Raw genomic sequence first — 17388 nt, 5'->3', positions numbered from 1 at the left:
ACTTCCGAGAAACATATTAAATTTACTTGTTGCTGTGCTCAAAATCCATGACCAAAACTCAATTCCCTGAACGTATCCTCTGGGAATGCTCAAAGTGGGGCCAATATATTTTTCATTAATTGCCAAAGGGAAGAAAAGAGAATCTCTCACTGTTTTCGCTTGCTCTAGTTTCTCTCCCAGGGTGATGCCTGGTTACCTACTTAATCAAAGTCACATGAGCAGCCCCAACATAATTAAACCTTGAAAGCATTGCCCTGGAAGGGGAGGATTTGTTGAAAATGTTGGGCCTAACACTATCAAATTGATCACTTGTACAAACGTGGAGGTTGGTGGGCAAAAAAGTGTTACAGAAGTGCTTTCAACAGTAGAAAGCCAGTTTCTAGAACAGAAGGATATTGGGTGGGGGTTGCAGGGGGTCATGTTCATAAATCTTTGAAAGCGACAGGAGATGTTGATAAAGCAGTTTGGAAAACGAGTGAATGCTTGGCTTTGTAAAAAGCAGCTTTGAACACAAAAAACAAGGAAGCCATGCTAAACCTTGATAAATCTAACCTGCTCAGGCCTCAGCTGGAGTATTGTGTACAACTGAGGGCACCGTACTTCAGGCAGAATCCCAACCTCCCTCTATCACCCTGTGCGGCTTGGAGCCAAGTTTTGTTTTATAACTGCTCCCGTGGAGTGTCTTGGGAGGCTTTGTTGTGTTAAATTTGCTACATAAATCCAAATCATTATTGTTCCACTGCAATTTTATTCTGAACATCAGATCCTTGCACTTTGAGGGGTGTAGATGCTTTTATGTTGATGTCACCACTGCTTTTTCAGAACGGCTGATCTTTTCAATGCATAGCATAGAATTGAGACAATGAAGTTGATGGAATGGCACTTGGTCCGTGTAGCCAATCTGCTACTGCCCACTCCACACCTGCTAATGTTAGAATGTTTAACCTATAGCCTTTTTACTGAAAAACATTCACCCATCATATGGTGGTCTTGTGGCAGTGTGTAGTGCCCCTGCCTCTGAGCCAGAAGCTCCGGGTTTGAGTCCCATTTCAGGACTTGATGGTCAAGGAAGGTTTGTTCATAATGCTACAAAACAGGCTGAGTATCAATGCTTCCAACACATGCCAATGGCAGATGGTAAGAGTGGGAGAGATTCCTGATCAGCCGTGTGATGGAAAGAATTTGGAGCCTCAACCATCACTACCCATAGCTCCTGCCTACCACATGTTTGTAAAAGTGTGTATTGCCACAATAACTTGAACTCCTTGGAGGTGCCAGTTGGCTGGACAGACAATGTAGGTCAGATTGGTGCCAACAGCATGGGATTTGATTCCTGTCTGGGCTGGGGTGGATTTGGGACATGCCTCTTTTCCCTGCCCATGATGGAGGTCTTGGTGCTGTGGGGCAGACTTGCCTTCAGGCAGAGAAGTGAAGAAGGAGATGTGTGTATATATAGATAATGCATAACATTCTCTAAAACTGTTCATTAACACATTTTGCAGGAGTTACTTTGAGAACATTGGTGTCCCTGGTTGTGAGGTTTCCCAGCAACAGCAAAGTGCTAATTGTTACAATTGTTATTTTTCGCTTGTCACTAACTAGATTCCATGTTCCACTCAAGTTTTAACTACCTTGTTCATGATTTCTGTGACAAAAATGATTTATTTTGTGAAGATTTAGCTGCCATTGGCTCATAAGTCTTCTGACCAAGGGATCTAAACACAACTTCACATGACATTGAGTGGATTTTGAGGCAAATATCACTGATATTTCTTGTTTGGATATGGGCATTCATTGTCCTTGTTCAGAGGGTATTTAGGGGTCACATGTAAGGGACATTGGATTTCCTTACCTAAAGGACATTAGTGAACCAGATGAGGGGTCTTCAGGGTCATTGTCAGACTTTCAATCTTAGCTTTTGCTTGGATTTAAATTTCACCATTTGCTTGGTGGGATTTGAAGCCAGGTCCCTAGAGCACTGCACTGGAGTCTCTGGAATAGCAGTCTAGTGACAATACCACTATGCCACCACCTCCCTCTCAAACAGTTACCTGAGGAAAGAGTTAAGACATTCAGTTGAAATGTTCAAGTATACTGAATGGCCTCTTCCTGTGCTGTGTGCTGTGCCTTTGGAGGGGTGGCTGGGGTGGTGGTGCGAGTGGTGGGGGGGGTGGGGGGTGGGTGGTGCGTGGTGAAATGGGGGGGCGTTGGATTTGAATCTAGGCCACCAAGAGGGAAACCCACAGGATCAGGTAGAGCCCTGATTCTACACAGTGCCCAATAGGGACCATTTTGACCAGTCAGGAAACTGATGGGATCGGGTGCAATGTTGGTTCCTGCCCGGGAGGGAGGGGGGTTGTCTAAAGTCAGCATGCCACCCAATGTCCCTTCCACATGGCAAGGCAGATTAAAATTGCCCCCCGTGTGTCTCTTGTTCCTGAGTGCTAGCGCATTTTTCAAAAACACAACTATTTCAATTTCTTTCAATGCCGGTTGCTTTTGGGATTGTATTCCTTAAGCTAGCTGGATCAAAATTGGAGATTATGATGCCTTTCAGAATGAAGGTAGGTAGATTTGTTAACTCAGAAAAAAAACAGAATGAGTGAATACAGAGCTTAGCACAGCAGGTACCTACCTGCTCAAGGAGATAATTAAATGTAATAACTTCTGTAAAATCTATGGTGTGCCATTTCTACCGTTCACTATTCTTTTTCTGTTCTGTTTATCTGTTAGGCAGTTGAAGCCTAAGTCACAGCTCAGCATAGTGTTATTGTACTTAAAGGCCCTATATAAATACATGGTTGTTGTTGCTATGGTTGTTGCCTTCAGAGTCACTGAAGACCATGTGAAACCAACAGGACTAAAACAAAATGAAAACGATTCATCAACCTCAATATCTAGACTAGAAAAAAAAGGGGTTTCCCTGTTTATGGTTTCATCTTTTCAAAATGTTTCTTTTTTACACGGACATTTCCCTCGGAATTTTACAGCTCCGTTGCGGTGAATGTGGGGCTGGAAAATGCAGCGAGTGGTTCAAAAGTTCATTGACTTCAGCGGGACTGGGAAATCCTGCTGTCGGGTGGGGCTGTAAAATTCCACCCTGCATTTTAGATATAAACCTCCCCCCCTACCCCAGTCCCACAACCCTCCAAGACCTCTGCGCTCCTCCAATTCTAAGCTCTTGAGGATCCCCGGTTTTAATCACTCCCCCATTGGTGGTCATGCCTTCAGTGATCGAGGCCCCGAGCTCTGGAATTCCCTCCCTACATCTGTCATCCTCTCTCTCTCTCCTCCTTCCAGACGCTCATAAAACCTACCCCTTTTGGCCAAGCGTTTGATTAACTGGCCTAATATCTCCTTACGTGCCTCGGGGTCATATTTTGTTGGATAACCTGAACTGATTTGGGATGTTTTACATTGTTGCTACCTTGAGATTGTGGAGTTAGGATTCCTGCTTTTACCTTCAGAGGTTGGGGAGGGGATTATATCGGCATCCCTCTTCTGTCAGCCCTGCTCCTCCCCTCTGTAATGGAGTCAGTTTTATTTCAATTGCTTTGTAAAAAGCAATCGAAACACTGAGTCCGTGCTGGATTTTGGATTTTCCTGGATTTTGGATTCTCCACTGGACCAGATGAGAGCAGGCAGCTGATAAAGAGAAGCATTTTACTTTCACCTTTCTGAACAGGCCTGAGGTGCCCCATCTTCTCCTCCACCCACACCACCCCCTCTCCTCCCTCCTCCTTCTCCTCCTCCCCCCCCCCCCACTGAGGTCAGCAATCCCTCCTGGGGGATCCCACGATATACTCTCGATGAAGCGCGCTCCTCGCATTTGATTGTTGTAATCTCCAGGCTTCAGAGTGAGGGCACCAAAAATACTGTTCAGTGGTTACAATGATTTCAAGGGTGTGATTCATATACGCACTGGTACAACCACATATTAAATTTCAAAGATAAAAACAAAAAAACTGCGGATGCTGGAAATCCAAAACAAAAACAGAATTACCTGGAAAAACTCAGCAGGTCTGGCAGCATCGGCGGAGAAGAAAAGAGTTGACGTTTCGAGTCCTCATGACCCTTCGACAGAACTTGCTGCCAGACCTGCTGAGTTTTTCCAGGTAATTCTGTTTTTGTATTAAATTTCAAAGCATTTGCAATTACTCAAATTTTTTTTCCATTCACAGTGTTCTGTGGGCTGGGAAAAAAAACGTACTTTCTTTTTGGATAATTCCAGTTTTCAAACAGCTGGATTTGGGATACTGTATCTATTACCTTACCCTCCCATATTTCCATGCTGCTGAGATTGCTTTGCTCAGTGTGCAGCTAGAAGCCGATTATCGAGGCTTTGTTTTTCCCCTGTTTTATTGAACATTCCCTCCAGAGCCTATTTAACTCATTCCATATATTTTCAACTAATCCCCTCTGAACTGAATCTTTGGGATGGCTGTATTACACCCCAGGGGTAGCTGGTAAATGAACACCTAGGTGGTGTTGCTTTTTATATTCTAGCAGTTAGAAATAAAAGGATTTTGTCCCATGTTATTTAAAGAAGGAATTTGCACTGAAAAGGGAGCAACCTCTTCTAAACAAAGTTCTTGGTCAATTTGGCACGAGGTAGTTTGGCACTGCAATCTGAATATAAATCCATTAATTAGACTAATTGGGTATCTCGTGCTCTGCAGGGCATCTCTGACATAGCTTAAAATGTAATTGTCTGCTCGAGTTCCTTGGCAGTTCACGTGTTTTGACACCCCCATGAGCACTGGTTATGTGCTGCACAGCCGTATAATCAGTTCTCAAACCCTAATTGCCTGCTTCATGTAACCGTAGTTACCTTACAGATAACCCCAAGAGGCCAATCCATACCAAACGTGCTATCAGCCAGTCAGGCTAACTTAACAACAAGGGTATCAACAGCGTGCTGTCTGCTATACTCAACGGGAGAATGTTTTCCCATGGACTCTGATGAAGAATTGACGGATTTGTTAATTAATTCACCAGAGTGTTAGTGAGTGATGTGGGCCCTACATTTCTGACTGCTCACGGAATGTATCTCGCTGTCTGCTTTCGGAGCCATTACATCGAACCAATTAGAGCAAGTGACTGTTCATCTCATTATCGATGTCTCCAGGTTTTTAATGGTTAATTGGAACAGCGCGTTGAATTCATTTCATCTCCAATCCCTTGGGTAATAATACTGCAGTCATTGTAAGTTAAACTGTTATGGGGATCATGTGACAAATCAGCCCTCAGTGTGGGACATCTTAGGGGTGGAGCTCATTAGCCTTGGTCTTAGAACTGCCTGTAAATAATAAACTTTAGTAAACTCTGTTTCTTACAAGAAGCCGGTCCTGCACTCCCAAGTTTATTGCAAATATAAAACAGTTGTAAATGTAAATGCAAATGGTAATAATCAAAAAGGTTTGAGGGTGGGACGTGACGGTTGGAATTTTCCAGCCCTCAGGCCGGTGGGGTCTTCCGATCCAGCCGATGTGAATGGGAATTTCAATGTCCCGCCACAGGGAGACTGGAAAATTCCTGCTCATGTTTCCAAGCATTGCCAGTCTCGAAGCCAATATGTAATGTCACAGAGTGAAACATCTGTCTTTCTCGCTCTGCAAGCTGGATCTAAAAAGTGCCACCTTATAAATAAATTTGCTTTCTTTTGGCATGCTGGCTCAGAGGGTAGCACTCTCGCCTCCAAATCAGAAGGTTCTGGGTTCAAGACCCACTCCAGAGGTTGAAGCACAGAAGTCCAGGCTGACACTCCAGTGCCGCACCGAGGGAGTGCTGCGCTGTCAGGAGTGCCGGTTCTCAGATGGGACATTAAAAACGAGGCTCACAATTGGATGTAAAAAATCCCACGGCACCATTTCAAAGAAGAGCAGGATAGTTCTCTTTGGTGTCCTAGTCAATATTTATCCCTCAATCAACCTCACAAGAAACAGAATATCTGGGAATGATCAGATTGCTGCTTGAGGGAGTTTGCAGTGTGCAAATTGGCTGTCACATTCCCTACAATACAACAATGATTGTACTTTAAAGCTGAGAGGCGCTATGGGAATTCTGAGAGAAAGGTGCTATAGAAATGTATGTCTTTCTTTTTGATATCTGGTCTATCAGAGATGGCAGAATGGTCACATGTGCATGGGAAGAGTCAAAATGCCCATCCTCTTGGACATGAGGAATAGGACAAAGCTTCAATATAAGAAACTGTGGAAGGAGGAAAGGCTGTTTGATGCATTGAGGCTGTCATTACATAAAGGGTGTACAATATTTCCAGAATGAACTAGACCTCACCCAATCAACACCCTGAGGGAAAGGTTCATTCGGACTCGAAACGTTAACTGTGCTCCTCTCTGCAGATGCTGCCAGACCTGCTGAGTTTTTCCAGGTATTTTTGTTTTTGTTTTGGATTTCCAGCATCCGCAGTTTTTTGATTTTACCCTGAAGGAAATGTCTGGGTAAAATATAAACAGTTCCATCCTTTAGCCACGGCCTGCTGCCTTCTTAGAAACAGAAGGAGGCCATTTTGAGCCTGTTCCAATGCTACTCAATGAGATCATGGCTAACCTTCAATATAACTCCTTCTACCTGCCTGTTCCCCATTCCCTTTGATACCTTTGGTTAACAAAAATCTTTTCAGTTTCAGATTTAAAATGAACAACCTATCATCAATCATAATTTCTGGAAGAGAGTTGCAAACTTCTACTCTTTGCGTGTAGAAGTGTTTCCTAACTGCACTCCAGAAAGGTCTGCTACCAAGTTTCAGACTCTGCCCCTTAGCCCTTGACTCTCTCAAGAGTGGCAATAGTTTCTCTCTCTCTACCCTCTCTGTTCTGCTTAATGTCTTGAAAACTTTGATCAAATCACCCCTTAAACTTCTAAATTCCAGGGAATACAACCCTAGTTTGTGTAGTCGGTCCTTGTAATTTAGCCCTTGGAATCCAGGTTTCATTCCAATAAATCCAAGGCCTATATATCTTTCCTAAGGTGCCCTGTCCAATACTGCTCACTGTAACTCCAGGTACAGCCTAACCAGGGTTTTGTATATCTGAAGCATGACTTCAACGTTTTTGTATGGCAGTTCTCTATATGTAAAGGCCGGCATTCCACTCACCTTTTTGATTGTTTTCTGTACCTGATCATGACATTTTAATGATCTGTGCGCCTGGACCCTCTGTCTCTTTGGACTTCCATTGTTTCTAATTGTCAGTGACATTTTAATGATCTATATCCAGGGCCTCCGCTGTTTCCAGTTTTTAACCATTTAGAAAGTATTCTTTTCTGGCCTTTTTAGATCCAAAGTGGATGACCTCACTTTACATCAATGGCAATTTACTGAGTCTGGCCTATATGTGACTCCAGACTAGGGGGTTGCCAACTGCGGTTAAGTGTATCCCCGGAGGTTTCATCACATGACTTGCCCTCGCGCTCCAGCCATTAGTCAGGCAACACATCTGTCCTTGTGACACACTGCCTTCCTACACCAATCGGAAAGCAAGAAGATTCATCACCCAGTTGGATGGTGCTTGACTGTCAGTCAAGCAGCCATTTTTTCCCCCCGTTTTCAATATTTTTATATCTGCCAAACAGAAATATTCAAAGGAAATTTAAAACAAAGCAATGGCCCCATGATTTTCCCACCCCCGTTGTGGCAAGACTTGCCGGGGGAGATTCGGTGGCTCAACAAAAAAGCCCATTGAGATAGGGGGGGCCCCGACAATCCTGGCAGTGGGCGGGGCCAGGAAATCCTGCCCAACCCTTTTTAATGTCCCGATGATTTTTCTCCAGGGCTACACACATCAGTGCCCTGGCAATTGATCTTCGATTCCTAGAGATTCCAGCCCAATCCTGGAGGATTGGCAAACCTACTCCAGCTTTGGGGTGGACTCTCAACTGCCCTCTGAAATGGCCTAGCACCCACTCAGTGGTGTTCAAGAAGGCAGCTCATCACCTACCTTTACGAGGGTAAATTAGGGATGGGCAATAATTGCACGCCTTGCCATGAATCCCACAAATGAATAAAAGAACTGTCCAGGAGATCAGGCATGTTAACTGTGAATTGAAAAGAGCAACAGAGAAAATGTGTAGGAAGATTCAGAATCAGCTAAAAAATAGAATAAAATGCACACAGAAATGGTCATGGGTTTATTGGGATTGGACTGTACAGGATCAATGGAAGGAGGGCAAAGACACAGGAGGAAATGAAGTGAAGTGCATTAAAGGGACAGAGCATAGGAAAACAAATTAAAGGTCAAATGAAAAGTAATAACTGGAAAGAAAGGGTGACAAACAAGCTAATAAATCATGTGTCAGTAACGCAAGGAAAGGAAAAAATAATCAAGGAGGCTCATGGAATTGAAGAGAAACTGAAAGGTAAATTGGAAGATGAAACTTGCAAATGTCCTTCATCAAATGTTAAAAAAGAGCAGGTTAATGTCAGAGGGCGGGAGCAGGACCAGAGGGGACTTGCATGGGGCATCTTAATTGCTTGCGTTACACGAGGCCAGGAAAGGGTGTTGGGGGGGTATTGGATGGGGGTGGGGTGGGATTGGCTAAAATTCCCTCCATCCCCCGAGTTCCTAAAGGGAAAAGCACTCGATTCCCAAGCCCGGCACAGGCCCTTCTTCTGCACTGCAACCATTCTTGACTCTATATCTTTCATCTTGAGCAGCAAAAAAAAACAAGCTTGCCTCATTTAATATTCTAAATTACAAAAACACATTCATGCGGTAAAACAACATGATGGGATTTGCACTCAGAGGTCCCCTGTGGCACCAGTTTTGGTTGAACGAGCATGTTTGTCTGGCAGGTTGGCACCTGATCGGATAGATACTGTGAGTGAAGGTACAGTGAGCCAGGATCCAGTGTGGCACTGTCCCAGGACCAGATATTTAAGGTGCTGCGCTCATGAGCTCCAGAATTTTGCAGTCTGGTTTGTGCCTTCTTTTGCGAAAAAAAACCTTGTCAGCCTGTCAGGAAACAGATTGTTCAGCCTAAAAAACAAATGTGTAGCAGCAATGCTGCTGCTAACTCACCTGGGGAACCAGCTTGCCTAGCAACAGATCCCACAGTTCTAATGCGAATTCATAAAATGATACAACACAGAAGGGGGTCATTTGGCCCCTTGTTAGAACTTTCCAATTAGTTCCACTCCCCTTTCCCTTTCCCCATTGCTCTGTAAACGTCCCCCATTCAAATACTTACCCAATTCTGAAAATTACTATTGAATCTACTTCCAACACCCTTTCAATCATTGCTTTCCAGATCACAACAACTCGCTCTTTAAAAAATGTTCCCTCACCTTCTGCCACTGGGAAAAATGTTTTCCTTATTTACTCTGTCAAAACTCTTCACAAATTTGAACACCTCCTATCAAATCTCCTCTTAACCTTCTCTCCTCTAAAGAGAAAAACCCCAGCTTCTTCAGTCTGCCCACATAACTATTATATTTTTAGCATGGGACACCATGATGTCCCTTTATCTCACCTGTTCCGAGCTATGGTAGATCATTCAAGATCTTTTATCTTGGCAACTCTGTCATTTTAAGAGTTTTTGTTAATACTTGCAGTAGTCTGGTAGCTTAATTAGTAAAGTGCTGGATTCTTAACTGAGAATTGTAATTATTCTCATAAGTACTGACATTCACACTAATGTTTCCCCTAAGGGGCATACAGTGTCATCTAACCTGCTCTAGACTAAAGAGTTGAAACTTTATTGCTGTCTCAACTGTATTCATATATGTAAACTAACATTGATCTAAAGGGGTCCCTTTTAAATTACCCTCATAGTAATGTAGCAGCTGTGTATACCATCTACTAGATGCTCTGCTGTAACTCACTGAGGGTCCTTCAACAGCATCTCCCAAACCCGCGACCTCTACCACTGTAATAAACTTGGAGTACCGGGCAGGTTTCTTGTTAGAAACAGTAAACTTTATTTACAGAGCTCCTGTTGAAACTACATGCTTGTTCCAAGACCAAGGCTAGAAAACTCCGCCCCTAAGATTACCTGCGCTTAGGGCTGATTCACCCGTACAGTCACATGATCCCCATAACAGTATGAAAGGTTTTACTTACAATTACTACAACCACCTAGAAGGACAAGGGCAGCAGATGTATGGGAACACCACCACCTGCAAGTTCCCTTCCCAAGTCTCACACCATCCTGACTTGGAAATATATCGCTGTTCCTTCACTGTCGCTGGGTCAAAATCCTGGAACTCCCTCCCTAACAGCTCTGTGGGTGTACCTATACCACATGGACTGCAGCGGCTCAAGGTGCCGCCTTCTCAAGGGCAATAAATGCTGGCCTAGCCACCGACACTCACATCCCATAAATGAATATAGAAACAACAGAAAAACACCAAGGCTGGAAGTGAGAGCGTCCAGAGTTGGCGTTGTGCGAGAAACAGAATGTGCTTTTGTTTGTTAATGAAGGGCAAGCTACTGCAAATACCCGTGTTTGTGGTCAAGCCTCGAGTGACCTATCCTGAAATCCAGCGGGGAAGTGTCGGTTTCATTGGCTATAAGGAAGGAAGGTGAATACTGACGATTCCGCTTCAAGAAAATGAACTAATGATTCATGTGAAGCTTCTAACCACTGGATATATCTGGAGTGTGTTGCAAGAAACCCAGTCAGAAAGACTATTCATTTCTTCTCGCAAATAAGCCTGCCTTTAAGACAAATGTTAACCTATTGATCTGATACAGGATCTATACATACCAGCATTTCAAGAAGTGGCCATGAACCTGTTAAATATTAAACGCCTTCCAGTTAGCGAGGCAACAGGAATCGACATCTGACATATAGTTTTTAATAGCGGGTTCGAACTGGAGCAGGTGAAAGCTGCTGGTAGGTGGAAAATGCTCAGTTGTGAAAGCAAGACGTGAGTCAGGGTTCTTTAGCTTGCACTATGATTAGATTTTAAAGGCTCCTTGGATGGGAGAGCTCAGTTTGTGATTCAATAGGGAATGGTGTCTAACATCAGAAATTGAATAAGGTTTAAATGAATCCCACTGACTGTTACAGTTTGACTGTGGCATGAATCACATTTGAATGACAAAGGGAGGCCACCCTGAACTAAAACACAACAAAAATAAAAATACCTGGAAAAACTCAGCAGGTCTGGCAGCATCTGCGGAGAGGAACACAGTTAACGTTTCGAGTCCGTATGACTCTTCAACAGAACTAAGAAAAAATAGAAAAGAGGTGAAATATAAGCTGGTTTAAGGGGGGGTGGGACAAGTGGAGCTGGATAGAGGGCCAGTGATAGGTGGAGATAATCAAAAGATGTCATAGACAAAAGGACAAAGAGGTGTTGAAGGTGGTGATACTATCCAAGGAATGTGCTAATAGGTGACATTAAGGGTAGTAAGCAGTTTGAGCAAGGTACAGATAGCCCTAGTGGGGGTGGGGTGGGGGGAAGGGATCGAAATAGGCTAAAAGGCAGAAATAAAACAATGGATGGAAATACATTTAAAATTAATGGAAATAGGTGGGAAAAGAAAATCTATATAAATTATTGGAAAAGAGGGAATCGGAAAGGGGGTGGGGATAGAGGAGAGAGATGTTGTGTGTTGCTTTTAAAACACAACAAAGTCCCTTTCTTTTGCCTCGAAGTCTGAGCATAATTCAAAAACAATCCTGTCTTATTTCCATTTCCCAACACATGCTGCTTTCATTTTCTTTCAATACGGTTGCTTGGTTATTTTTGGGTTCGGTAGGTATTAACCTGTGTTTACTGAGGTGACGGATGTCAGTGCTGGGGAGCCAATAGTTTCCTGTCTTTGCGAACCCAGTGCTAATTGTTCCCAGGTTAAGTACAGAGTAGGTAGATCCTGAGTGGAGATTTCTCTTCACTGCTCTGACACAGAGCCCCCTACAACAATCTGTCAACCGCAGCTGTTTAGAACTACCAGAATTTGGGGCAAACATATTTATTTCAAGGTTATCTGAAATGAGCTCATATTGGTGGGGTGGGGAGTAAGTGCTTCCTTCTATATCATGGTTGCACCAAGAACCAATCCAAATATCCAGCCCTTCAGTTCTCGTTGTCATTGGTTCTCATCTTGAGTTGCACGGTGAGATTGAACAATGTGTGATCATCGCTGCACCACTCAAATAAAGAAAGACTTGTATTTCAATGGTGCTAGGATGCTTTACAACCAATGAAGAATTTTTGAGGCGTAGTTGCTCTTGTAATGTAGGAAACACCAGCCACGAGGCTATGCCCCTTTTATTTTGATTTTCAAACTTTCAACTGACTGGAAATTTTACAATTTGCAATGAGGCTGTTCAAACTACTTAAAAATGCAAGGTCACCTCCCAAGGTGCAGATGAAAAACAAACAAACTGTCCTCAGGGATCTGTGAAGAGAGAGACATTTCCTATAATTTAGAGACCCATTGAAACCCATCACTGTCTAAGGAAGAGACATTAAAATGCAAAATGCTGGATATGAGTGGGTTGTCTTATGAGGAAAGGTTGGACAGGTTAGGCTTGTATCCGCTGGAGTTTAGAAGAGTAAGAGACAGCTTGATTGAAACCTTTAAGATCCTGAGGGGTCTTGACAGGATGGATGTGGAGAGGATCTTTCCTCTTGTGGGAGAATCTAGAACTAGGGGTCACTGTTTAAAATTAAGGGGTCACCCATTTAAAACAGAGATGAGGCAAAATGTTTTCACTCAGAGTCTTTGGAACTCTTCCTGAAAAGATTGTGGAAGCAGAGTCTTTGAATATTTTTAAGGCAGAGATAGATAGATTCTTGATTAATAAGGGGGTGAAAGGTTATTGGGGGTAGGCAGGAATGTGGAGTTCAGGTTACAGTCAGATCAGCCATGATCTTCTTGAATGGTGAAGCAGGCTCGAGCGGCCGAGTGGCCTATTCCTGCTCCTAATTCGTATGTTCGTATGTTGAAACAGTGGCTGCCACAGGCAGACCCAGTCAAAGCCCTTTGGAAACACACAATGGGTGAAGTATAACCGTCCAGGCTGCAGCCACTGCAGAGAGATTGCAAGAAGTTTTTCAGCAGAGGAAACAGGCTAAATTCTGGGCTCTCTCTTTCTCTCTCTCTCTTTTGGAACAAGTGTATTACCTGGTTTGGAAGCCAACTTGACTAGAAATCTACCAGCAAACCGAGATCTCATACTAATTGCAAGATCTTCTATATCTGACTGCATCCATGAAGCCAGCTAACCCTAATCAGATGCAATATGTAACAATCAACACCTCAAGGACAATCAAAGGACACTGAACCATATATTCTTTTAGGTTTTTTTATTGGGCTATAACTTCCCTTATCTCTGACATCTGTGTTTGTGTGTGACGTCACGTTTTATTATTTTCTTTCCGCAGGTTTAGTGGTCAATAAATTTGTTCTTTCCCTCACTCAAGAAAACCTTGTGTGATTGGCTTCTTATTGCTCACAGCTTGAATAGTTAAATACATTCTGATTGAGAAAGGGCATATCCTTGTGAAAAAGAAACTTAAACCTTTGTTGTGACCAACCGAGGAGGTTGAATAGAGGGAAGCCAATTCATCGCCTCCCACCTGTTCATAACACATCGCAGCCAATTGATTCATAGATTCATAGGATAGGACAGCAAAGAAGGAGGCCATCTGGCCATCAAGTCTGTGCTAGTACTTTTGACATTCCAATTAGCTCTATTCCCCCAACCACTCTTTCCCCATATCACTGCAAGTCTTCCTTCAAGAATTAATCTATTTTCCTTTTGCAAACTATTACTGAATTTATATCTAACAGCCTAGCAGGCAGTGCATTCTACATCCCAAACACTCATTGCGTTAAAAAACTCATACTGCCTCTGTTCTTTTCTCAATTTTCCCGTTGGCATGTGCGGGCGGGTCCCGCACACCCGGACATAAAATGACGTGCAGTAACGTTGGGCGAGCGTCCCGAGGTCACCGCGCACCATCGTGATATTTGGGAAGACGGGCACGCTATGAGTATGGATGCGCGCCAGCCATCAGTTAACGGGCCAGTTATGGCCCTGGAGGCAGCAATTGATCTCAATTTTTTGCAGCCCGTGTGATCTTCAGGACGTCGCACGGGCGCAACTGGCAGGCGGGTAGGAGACATTTGTATAATCCTCATCCAGGGGCAGGATAAGAGGGGTAAGTGGGGTCGCGAATGTGACCTATCAGGTATTTAAGTGTGAAAGTTACTGATACTGATACTTGCCTGAGTGAGCAGGAAGACTTCAAAACTCATACCAGCTGCTCGGACAGGGGTAAAAGCCTTGGTCAGGAATCCACAGGAAGCCTTCCCCTAGCCTGGGAATGGGAGTTGTGCTCTCCACTGGAGGCACCTCCTCTGAGGAGGAAGGGAGGGCCAGAAGGGGGAGGAGTCCACATTCAGCCTCCAAGGGAGACACCTTTGGGAGATCAGGTGCAGGCAGAAGGGGTGCAGGGCCAACAGGAAGTGCAAGGCGGAAGGGGCCGCAGAAGACGCCACTATTCTGCTGCCAGGGTTTACAGGCGGCGAAGCAACTACTTCAATATGTCTGAGGCGCAGTGTTAAAGGAGGCTCTGTCTCCCAAGGGAGACAGTCAACTATATCTGTCAGATGATTGGTCCTGAGATCTCTGCTAATTGTGTGGGTGGACACCCCATGCCAGTGGCTCTAAAATTCACAGTTGCCCTCCAGTTCTATGCCTTTGGCTCCTTCCAGGGCTTGGTGAGTGATCTTTGCGGTGTCTCCCGATCAGCTGTCCACACTCGCGTCAAGCAGGTTACAGACGCTCTGTTCAGGCATTGACCTTCATCCAATTCCTTGGGACCAGGCCAGCCAGACACAGTGAGCCAGAGGCTTTGCAGCCATTGCTGGCTTCCCCCGCGTCCAGGGTGCTATAGACTGTACACATGTGGCCATCAAGGCACCAGCAGGTGAGCCCAGTGCCTCCATGAACGTGCAGATAGTGTGTGATCACAGGATGCTGATTCTACAAGTCTGTGCAAGGTATCCAGGCAGCTCCCACAACACCTACATCCTCAGACACTCCCAGCTGCCAGGGATCTTCAATGCTCCGGCCTGGCTGGATGGATGGCTGCTGGGTGACAAGGGCTATCCCCTCAGAAGGTGGCTCATGACGCCTCTCCTCCATCCAAGAACAGAAGCTGAGCAGTGGTACAATAGGAACCGTGCCTCCACAAGGGCTGTGGTGGAGAGAGCTATTGGTTTCCTCAAGATGCGCTTCCGATGTCTGGACCGCTCAGGGGCCGCACTCCAGTACCCCCCAGATCGTGTCTTGGTGATAGTGGCTGCATGCTGCGCTCTCCACAATCTTGCACGGGAAAGGGGGGACACTGTGGACAATGAAGACATTGATGCAGTGGCTGCAGCTGCACATGATGAGTCCAGCAGTGAGTCCGAGGAACAGCACGCACAGGGAATTGATGAGGGGGTATACACTGACCCGGGCATACTCCAGGGAGGCAGGGACACCCGGGAGGCTTTAATCCAATGAACCCTCAGCTAGAACACCACAGGTGGACCTTCAACACACGCCAGGGCTGCAGGCTCCACACTCGATACCTGAGTGCTAAATCAGCCTGGATAATAACATTAACTAAGGCACTTGTCAATTATGCTCAATGTCAAACAGCTCACACATAACATCATGGCTTCCCGTGCACAGGCAGAAGTAAGGAATCACCCTGAGGCATGGCAACATGTCAACATTTATCGAGTAAACAAAAGTAAATTCATAAAGTAAAACAATGCTGTTGGACATCACACTGAGTCTTCGACTAAGTACTACAGGCCAACATAATGGCACCAGTGAGAAAGCCATGGTGTGCCTAAGGTACCTTAAATTTACACTTACAGGTGCCATGTCTTGGTGCTGCCCCCTCGTTGGCACTGCCATCTGAGACAGCCCGCTCACTCTGCTGTCCTGTTGGCCTCGATGACCTTGGCAGACGTCCTCTGGCCCGTGGAGCACTTGATGGCCCCACCTGGTAAAGAGCGGCCAGTTCCACTGCTGGCATCTCCCCAGTCACCACAGCCTTATCAGATGCCATGGTCACTGGCAGAGGGGCGGAGGAGCTGCTGCCCTCATCTGGAGCACCCTGAGAGGAGCTCACTGAGACACCAGGCAGCTGCTGCACTGACGTGAGGTCTTTTCGGACCTCCCTGCTCACCATGGATGGATGGGCACTGAACTGGGCTACTTGATGCCCAGGCCATCTCCCACACTGACAGCTGTGGCCAATGCCATTGTGAGGGCTTGCAGGTCCGAGCGCAATCCCAGGAGGCCCCGATTATTCTACTGGAGGAGCTTCTCCATGTGACTTGTCACTCTCTCCATGGAGGAAGCATGGCGCTCGGCCATGAGGCTCATTGCATCAGTGATGCTCCGCGTGGACTCCTCCAGCACAGACACCATGCCATGCGCAGCCTGATGTATCTCTGCCAGATCATTCTGCACACCCTGCTGCACTTCCAGTGTTCACTGCCTCACGGACGACTCTAGAGCCACATCATCAGCCACTGACCGAGCAAGTGAAGTGCCATCACTGCCGTGCCCGGGACACTAGCTGAAAATCTAATTCCTACCAAGGTGCTAGGATCTGCGTTGGTGCCTGCCTGGCAGAGATGGTGTGATGCTGGAGAGTGTATTTGCCCTGAGGCTTAAGGTGTGCCAGGTGGCCCCTCTGCCTCCTCCTCCCGGCCCTGCTCGGGTGATACTGAAAGGAAGAGAAAGGACATTTGATTAGTTACAGTGCAGACAATGTCACCTTGCATGTCCCTCCACCAGATCATCATGTGCTCATCCTTCCATAGTCAATGGTTAACCCATGTTGCTAACTTCAATCACTGAGCATTCAGCAGTGCCATGGCTTCTGTGACACACATGGTGACCTGACTGCTCACCAAACATACCTCCCCGTGGCACCCCAGCCTCACCACCACCGGTGGACCTGAGAGCATGGCGCCTCTGCAGATCCATGGCCTGCTGCTCGAAAGCCATTAGGATGGCCAACTGGGCCTGGCCTTCGCCAGTCTGCATCCGTTCCGATGCATTGTGCGCAGTCTTTTCCTGAAAAGGAGAGAGGAGCATTGATTAGTCCAGCCTGCACCTGAATTCCCATTGCATCCCTGCCGACTGGGACATTACAGGGCTCCAGTTCTTCATCACCCCGAGGTTGCCGCACACTCACCCAAACAAGCCAGGGCTGACCCCTCACCCCAACCCCATTGCCCAAATGCTGCCTCCTTCACATGTGGCACCACAAGGTGCGACTTTGCTAAGCAAGGAGGCACAAGCACATGGGGCGCAAAGACCAGCAGATGGATTGGTGCCCCGCCAACTGGAAGCTCCCCTCCCAGCATGTTAGCATCCTGACTTCGACAAGCTTCCCAG

This window comes from Carcharodon carcharias, chromosome 2, assembly GCF_017639515.1.
Source record: "Carcharodon carcharias isolate sCarCar2 chromosome 2, sCarCar2.pri, whole genome shotgun sequence".
Taxonomy (NCBI): Eukaryota; Metazoa; Chordata; class Chondrichthyes; order Lamniformes; family Lamnidae; genus Carcharodon; species Carcharodon carcharias.
Note: the sequence above shows the minus strand (reverse complement) of the source record.